A 7,339-nucleotide genomic window follows, 5' to 3' on the forward strand; every position below is an offset into this window, starting at 1 on the left:
ATCTGGATCTCGTTTATTGAGGAAGCACACACAGCTTATATACTGCACAGGAGCCAATCAGGATAAAGGTCAGAGGGGTGGAGTGAGTTCACGTGTACACCCATCTCATAGTCTGTAAGAGAGGCAAGAGCTGTCCACAAGGGCAGAAGAGTTCTGGATCTATCCTGGTGATGGTCTGTTTTTTCCGTCACCACCCACAGCTCCGCCTCCTGGATGATCACCAGGCGCCATCCCAGCTACAAGTGCAGCCCCAAGACCGGGAAGCGGGCAGCAAGACATGCCCTACAACCAACCTATACTAGCTTTCAACTGTGGTATCTTCAGGTGCAAAAAAGGTATTTCTAATTGTTGTCTTTACAATAACACTACATATAAGTACAGAACCTGAAACAGGGTCATACTCAATAAATACCTGATGAATGAATGAATTCTCAGGGGATAAGTTGTTCTTGCATTTGCTCACTCGCCCAATATTTACTGTATGTTTAACTGTGCCAAGCACAGCTCTAGGCACCAGAAGATAGCAGTGCACAAAGAAAGGGGGGAGGGAAATCCCTTCCCTCCACTGAGCCTACTACTTCTAGTGGGAAAACTAAGCAACATGCAAATAAATAAATAAACAAACAAATAAATAAATAAAAAATACAGATTGTGTGAGGTAAGAATGAGGTTAAAATCTTAAATCATAAGATGATTAGAAAAGGTTTTCCTGAAGTGATATCTGAACTAAGTCCAGAAGGAAATGAAGGAGTGAGTCTCTAGCAAAAGAATAGAAGCAGGAGGTATAGTTTAGGAGAAAGATCTAGAGAGTATAGCACCCTAGAAGACAAGGAAAAAAAATAGACGAAGAAGTAGTGATAAACTAGGTCAAATATGAAATATTGCTAAAAGATCAAGTAAGAAAAGAACTAAGAACTGATCATTGGAGTTAGCAATGGAAAGGTATTTGGGATCTGACAAGAAAAATTGCAGTGGAATGAATGGTTGGTTTGGAAACCTTTCTGAAGGTGGTTCCAAGAGAATAGAAGAACCAAAAGGTGAGAAACATAAAGGAGGAAGAGTTGGGATTTTGGCCTAGGATTTCAAGAGATAGAAGGGAAATAATAAAAACAAAGGGTAGAGGGGAATTACAAATAATTAGCCCAAAATTCCAGTATGATTTCCTCTTTAAGCATTGCCAAAAATCTTGAGCTGTGCACAAGCAGAGTAGGACTCTCAGAAACCAAGTGGAAATAAGCAGATGATTGTTAAAGAGCTGAGCAAGGATATCAACAATTTCACACTGCTAGGGAAATGGAAGTAGCAAGGCCTCTACACCTTCTCAAGGTGTAGAGGCCTTGCTAAATGCCCTAGGCTATCAGCTGAAGTCTCAGAAGAGCTACTTCCTTAGAAGTATGGGTATAATCTTGGAGTAAGACCTAGGCTCTACAAGTCAAAACCACTGTCTAGGCTTCTGCCATAGATTTGGAGACTCTATCTTAGGAGTAAGCTACAACTAAAAAATGTCAACTCTAACAAAAACCACCCTTAAATAGATCAAAGTTATCTTCCAGAAAAAAAAAAAAACACACATTGCATTCTCTTTAAAGGAAGACAAAAGGATGAGGTGTAGCTCAAGTGATAAAGCACTTGTTTAGCATGTGCAAGGCTCTGAGCTCAATCACCAGCACAGGAAAAAAACAAAAACAAAACACAAATACAGCTGGGCCTTGAAATTTCAATCACATTTAACGCTTAAAATTTATAAAAATTTGTATGAAAGCAAAGTAATAGAGTCAAATGACTGAAAATCAAGAGAAAAAAATATAGATAATAGGAATAGATGCTCAAGTGAAATAATTTATCTGATATGTACTTTAAAATAGTTGTGATTAACGTATTTAAAAAATAAAGTTGGAGATTACAAACAACTGGAATCTATAAATAGAACCAAATGGAAATCCTAGAACTGAGAAACATAACTGACATTAAGAATTCAAAAAATGGATCAAATAGCAGATGAGGCTCCTCCTGCCAGTTCTCCCTCCTCCCTCTCCTTGCACAGGTATTGAACCTGTAACACAATCTGAAGGCTCTCCTGGTCTCTTTCTCTTCCTTTCCCTTTATTCTGTACAAGTGTTCCCTTCAATAAACATCTAATCCTATTTTGGTGTGTGCTTCTTAGAGGATTTGAACTGATACAAGGATGGTGAACTGGCTTTTGAGGGGAAACAGTAACACTAAGGACAATGGAATGTTGCTAAGTTCTATGATTGTTGAAGAAATCAAATGACAGGTCCATATCCACTAATCAGTAATTTAAAGCAAAGTCAGAGAACCTCCTTACAGGGTTTTAAATAAACCCTCATTTCTTATTGTTGAAGGGCAGAGGGAACTGAAAACCAGGCACAGGATTTAACTATAAGATGGACAAATTTTCAGAGAAGGATGAGCTATATGAGTCTAGGAAACTATTCTATGCCAAAATCAGGGTCCTGATGGAGAAGAGAACAGGTGGTGAGTCTAGGATGGGGTATCTCCACACACTCACTTGAGGTTCTTCAATCCCACTTTAACCTGTATGGTCTGGGCAACAGCAAATAGCTAGATTGCTGGTCAGGGGTTTAGAAGAAGCAAAATAGCAATACCGGAAGTCTGAAGACAGGAAGGTGTAGGGAAGAGGCATGTGAATGGACCTATGGGAGTAGGCACTCTGTGTGATCACCTTTTCATCCCATATCCACCAGGGAATGCCCACTGCAGAAAAGACACTGAACAACCAGAAGGAAAGGATGACTTGGCCAGGGATGTCAACCAGGTTCTGTCACTGACCACTCAAAGCTTGGCAAATGGGCTCCTGAACAGAACCGCTATGTTGGCAGTGATGGAGACTATGTCAGGGCCAAATAGTCTTGGGCTCTCTTTCCTCACCAGTGTTCATGTAGCCACTGTCAGTGTCAACTGTCTGATGTACCAGCAACAGAGGCCAATCCTGAGCTCCTATGGGAGTGGATTATTGATTAAAAGGATGAGTTTGACCTGATTTTCCTGTCTTTTCTTGCCTTTTTGTCGTATTATGACATAGCACAAAGGCATTAACAGATGCCAGACCCCTGCCTTTGGGCTTCCCAGCCTTCAGAAATATGAGCCAAATAAACTTCTATGTTTCTGATTTACCAGTCAGTGGTATTCTGTTCTAGCAGTAGAAAATGGATAAAGGCTTGTGTTCAAGGCTTCCCTCACCTTCAGCTAGAACTGCCTCTCATCTAGATGACTGCTTCTGATCTAGATGACTTACTGGTAGGATGATCCAATCCTTCATCCTTGGGAGGTGGGAGACTATAAAAACTGTGCCCTTATTAGGCTATGGTTGCTAGACTTGCCCAGTTACAGTTAAAATTGTGCATGACAGTAGAAAGATGTCTCAACAAATTACCTAAGTGCGAAATGATTTATTTCTGTCTCCATTATATAGCAATGTCTGTATCACTTTATACACTTTATAATATCCTGCCAATATAACTTTTTTCCCTGGATTGTTGGCATGAAGAGCCCAAGTAATCAGATGGTAGTCAGAGAACTAAGTTTTGTGGGGTTTTTTGTTTGTTTGTTTGTTTTTTTTTTTTTTTTTTTTTTTGGTAAGTGTGTGTGATGCTGGGGATTGAACTCGGGGATTTGTGCACAGAAGGCAAACACTTTACCAACTAAGCTATATCCCAAGCCCTAGAGCATTAAGTTTTGAGAACCTTATAACACAAGCATACCTACTCTGGGAATCAGAACATCTAAACCCACAGAGCTTAACATTGTCTGGAAGGGAAGCATAATTCCCTAAGTGAACCAGTAACAACAATATGAATCCAGTCATGAGAGCAGAGTCCACATGCATGCTCTAATCACCTCATGAAGGTTCTGCTTCTCAACACTGTTGCGCTGGCAATTAAATGTCAACCTGAGTTTTGGAGGGGACATTCAGCCATGGAATAGAGGAAGGAGATGCTGACTACCTATTATGTCCTCAGGAACAAATATAATAAGAAAATTTCAATTTGTGTACTAATCTTCCTACTAGAAATTTTGACCAATCAGAATCTTGCAGAAGGTATATTTTGGGCCATGAGTTTAATATGAGAAATAAGCAGGTTTCCGCAGTGGAAGAGGTGGACTTAGTGGATGTTGTTCTCCACTCATATGTCATATCTCACCTGCAAACTGTTGTGCTGACTGCTAATGGTTCACAAGTGCCCACTTATGCAGAGCATGCCCTCAGCCAACTGGGAACCTCCTCACTTAAGAGGTTTTCCCCTATCAAAGCTGATGACTGTCTGACACGGGGCTAGGAATGGCCAACCTCCTTGCCTCAAAGTATAATCAACTCTGTGGTACAATTTGCTCAGTTTCCTCCAGGGATCAGAATGAATTTGACTCCAACTGAGACCTGGTCCTTCATGGCAATTTTGTGCTGATCCATGTCCTTCCTTCTGGAGGCACTACCTCACAAAATCACTTGTATAGGAATTCCCTTCTTGGCTCTATTTCCAAGGAACCCAACTTAAGAAAAAAATATAAAACAAAAAAGTTCTCTTAAGAACTTAAAGTCAAAATAGATAATAAATTAAAATTTTTAAGAAATTTCTCTTAATACTGATGCAAGAAGCAGATAATAAAATCAAAAGGGATATGGACAATTTGAGTATCAGTGTTAACACTTTTATTTAAATTTACATATATAGAATATGATTCCCAACCACTGTAAAATATACATTCTTTTCAATTGCACATAGAATACTTACCAATGCAGACCATGTGCTGGGCCATAATGCAAGAATAAGCAAATTTCCAAGGACTGAAATCATAAAGTATGTCCTCTGGTTACAGTAGAAATGAGCTGGACATCCATAACAGAATGGTAACTTGAAAATCTCCAAATGTTTGATTTGAAGAAATAATTATAGGTAAATCAATAATAACAACAGCAACAAAAACACACAATGGAAATAAGAAAATAATTTGAAGTCACAATGCAGTTGCTACTATCAATTTTAAAGTTAGTGCTGTTAGAACAGTAAATTTTCAATTTTAAATTTTCTAGAAGAAAACAATTATTAATCAGCATGAAACAGAAAAGTTCATGTTGTCAGCTAAAAGGAACCACAACTGGTTGAAATTCCATTTACCTCTACCAGCTATTGCTAGCATGTGATCAGCATCCTGATGAAATGATTACCCATGAGTGGCGGGGGAAAAGTCAAACCAAGAAAACTTAGAGACACTGGCATCCACAATGAGAAGAGCTTTGTTCATTACTACTCTGAGTTTAGCTTTTTTTCTTATAACTACACCACAAACACATAAGGGATAAGCCTGCAGGTAAATTTCCACAGAACACCCTTCCTGAATATTTCTTTCCGAAGCTCCTTGGAAGTATATGCTTAGAAATTCCTACCTAGGAGGCCATGATAAATAAATATTTTACAGTCATTCTCTTCCCATATTAACTAGTTAACAAAACAAAAAAAACCCTATTTGGACTTCAGCTTCTATTAGTAACCCTAAAGTGAGAACACATATTTTTAACATAGTACTGTTGCACTTACTGCTACATTTAAAATAAATGAATCCATTTATATGACATCTCTGTAGTTAATCAGAGAAAACTAAAAATTTTATGTTTTTCCCCCCTGTAAAACCATGACCTCAATATAAAGCTGTAACCCATAAACCACCTGGCATTTGGATTTACAGCAGCCCAAGATAATATCATATGACCTGCTTATGTTGAATATTTTCATGATGTTGCTTAAGAAGTTCTTCTGTCCACTGCAACAGGCCACATTCAGCTTTAAATTCAGCTATTACTTGATGCTTCTTTTTGAAAACTGTACTCTTGCTTCGAAGTTTATGGACATTGTTTTAACTATAAAAACATAATATGTAATTAAATGAGTAGACTAGTAGGTAAGTATTATGTATACCTAGCTATTAGTATTATATGTACCTTGATGTGTTAGAAAACTGTTCTCTTCTCACTAACACATGTGTAACAAACATATAATAACTTAGTTTTATTAGAAAACTTGGAATAATTTAACAGCTCATTTAAAACACTATAGGAAGAACCTGGCTACTGTATTTAAATCACTTCAAAACAAAAGCAAGCTACTATATTACTGTACATAGGATAATTATTTGGGAATCTTCTTATCCTTTTTGATGCCCAGTGCTTCTTAAAGCTACTTGGTTGGGGGGCTTAATAAATAATAGTACAAATAATGAAGTAATGAACATAATAGAATTCAGCCCCCACCCAGAAAATTTTCATGGCTGGATTACAGTAACTGCTCTAAAATATGAAGTCATAGCCACATACCTTGCAAATTTTCCTTTTAAAGAATAAACATGGCAAAGGCCATTTGCTGCTGGCGAGCTTGGGCGAGGGCGGAGCTGGGTAGAGCCCAGACTCTTGGAAGAACTCTGCAGACTCTCTGGTCCTACAACTTGGCCTCCAGGAGCCTGTGTGGTCCTGGGTGCTCTTTGTGTGGCCCGTCATGCTGCTCTGAGAAGTGCCCTCCGCCGCCCCCCATGCAATAGGAGGAAAATCGGAGATTCTGGGAGTCCACCTTCACTGCCATGCCCAAGAATAAAGGTGAAGAAGGTGAAAACAGGCAGAGGAAGGAATGAGAATGAGTCTGAAGAAAGAGCTGGTGTTCAAGAGGACGGGCAAGAGTGCGCTCAGGGAATCAGAATGATGGGAAATGGACCATTAGAAGCAATGAATTTCAATGGTGTGAAGAGGTTTGTCACATCAGAGGGAAATTGAGAAAAAAAGTTTGGAGAAATACACCAGACATTATATTGGTTGTTCTCCAAGACAACCAGAATAACAAAGCTGATGTAATTTTAAAATACAAAGCAAATTGAAGCTAGAAGTTGGGGTTTACTGCGAGCTTCTGGAGCAGCCTAAAATCAATGAGCCTGATACATACGGTCCTGGAGATGATGAATTCAGTTTGATGACATCGGAGTTGATGATGAAGACTTTGATGGTATCTAAATTGAACTCAACACTTTATATTCCATTTTTTCTAAACATTGTCCTGCAGTTTGGATTTTGACTATAGCCCTCAAAGAAGATTAAATTTTCATTAGCATGATTATACTTTATTAAGGCAGACTGTGATTTGTTTCTAAGGTATTTGTTTCCTTAAAAAATGATAATGCTGAATAACCTGAGTGAAATATTAAGCCTACTTTGTGCTATCGATGCAATGGAGCTTACAGATAGATGAGCACATCTATTTGGAAAAAAACAAAAACAAAAACAAAACACCAACCACAAACACACACACACACACACACA

General features: G+C 38.5%; 1 pseudogene; it reads left to right on the forward strand.

Moving 5' to 3' along the window:
* The first annotated feature begins 6,609 nt into the window (after positions 1 to 6,609).
* LOC144253502 (eukaryotic translation initiation factor 1A, X-chromosomal-like) lies at positions 6,610 to 7,033 on the forward strand (annotated as a pseudogene).
* Positions 7,034 to 7,339: the final 306 nt, after the last annotated feature.

The sequence above is a fragment of the Urocitellus parryii genome, chromosome 3 (assembly GCF_045843805.1).
Source record: "Urocitellus parryii isolate mUroPar1 chromosome 3, mUroPar1.hap1, whole genome shotgun sequence".
NCBI lineage: Eukaryota > Metazoa > Chordata > Mammalia > Rodentia > Sciuridae > Urocitellus > Urocitellus parryii.